This window comes from Kryptolebias marmoratus, linkage group LG23, assembly GCF_001649575.2.
Source record: "Kryptolebias marmoratus isolate JLee-2015 linkage group LG23, ASM164957v2, whole genome shotgun sequence".
NCBI classification, from domain to species: domain Eukaryota; kingdom Metazoa; phylum Chordata; class Actinopteri; order Cyprinodontiformes; family Rivulidae; genus Kryptolebias; species Kryptolebias marmoratus.
Genome location: NC_051452.1, coordinates 1,360,741 through 1,362,111, shown reverse-complemented (window position 1 = coordinate 1,362,111; position 1,371 = coordinate 1,360,741). Strand labels below are relative to the sequence as shown.

The 1,371-nt window shown below is 37.9% G+C and overlaps 1 protein-coding gene across 1 annotated transcript in view; it reads left to right on the top strand.

The window, feature by feature from the left end:
* Positions 1 to 749, top strand: part of spry2 (sprouty RTK signaling antagonist 2) — a 5,117-nt gene extending 4,368 nt beyond the window's left edge. Inside the window, exon 3 of the mRNA XM_017438878.3 lies at positions 2 to 749. The gene's annotated coding sequence lies outside the window, so the exon portion shown is untranslated. The remainder of the gene's footprint in view (position 1) is intronic.
* The last annotated feature ends 622 nt before the right edge of the window (positions 750 to 1,371 follow it).

Sequence of the window (1,371 nt, the reverse complement as noted above, 5' to 3'; positions counted from 1 at the left end):
CCCCCCCCCCCCCGCAGACTGAACTCATACGCGTATGGTTGCACGACTAGAGCCATCCTTCAGGTTTTAGAAAAATTATTTAAAAATTGGCAACTTTCAGTTCAGATTGACGGAAAAGGTAAACCAAAACAAGCACTCCAATCGCTAAAACATGACGACATATCCAACTACTGTTTTATTCTTTTAAAAAAAGAAAAAACAAGGCTTCACTCAAGTGCCCTGATATTGTTTAACATTTGATACAGTTAATATTCTAAAAGCAGACTCCGGTTACTAACCGTCTGTAACGTAGGAAGTATCAAAAATGGGTTTGTATAATAGAAAGTTAGTTTATTTTTGTATATATATATATTATATATATATAGCTTCCAACTGTGAAAGGTTTCCCGCCATGCCAGAGGCACCTTGATGAGCACATTTCAAAGAATGGGTCAAGAATGTGCATCAGCCTTCATGTCATCTACCGATCGGAGCCCTTCCATTTGTAAATTGTACAGTGAGCTTATATGGGGAAAAAAAACAAAAAAAATGAAATATTTTCTAATTCCAACACTGCTCAGTGTAAAGTTAAAGCTATATATTTATTTGAAGGTTTTATTATTTTATGAGGGAAGAAAAACAACAAAGAGAATATTTATTTTTTAAAAAGGACCCCGTCTCTCCCGGGGCGTCGGGATAGATTTCAGGAAACTGTGGATTAGAAGACAAATCTATTAACTTTTGGAATTAAAAACTGTTTTTAAGTCTGATCACTGCGTTTGTCATTTAAGAAAGCGAAATGTAAAGTTTTTAAAACTGATGGTTATCGGGGGAGGGGAAGGGGTTGTGTTGTGGGTGTGTGTGTGTGGACGTCTGCGTTGTGTAAAGGAATTAAGAGGAAGTCGTCACATGCTGCTTCCTCTAAAGTCCTGCACCGTTACCGCTTTTCTCGTAAACCTGCCGTTACTCTAGACCAGGGGTGTCCAATCCTGGTCCTGGAGGGCCACCATCCTGCAGGTTTAAGCCTGGTAATCGCTCAGTCATTCAAATCAGGTGTGTCAAATTAGGGAAACATCTAATCAGTCCCTCCAGGATTTCGTTGCGGCTAAAATGCTTGATTTCACGAGGCATTTTTCTAAAAGTTGCTGTTTTTTTTATACTAAAATCAATAAACAACCATAACTTTTAATATTTAAACCAAAATTACTTCCTAGTTTTGTAATATAATTCCCAACAAACATTGACATTCTCAAAAGCTGCTTTATTTGAGAACTTTGATAGCTTCTAAACTGACATTCATGAGCATTTCTGGATTGTCCCTGGTCTGCAGCTCTCCTCACATGTTTTGCAGACACAAAGTGTTTGCCGATGCGTTTATGTTCCATGATTACA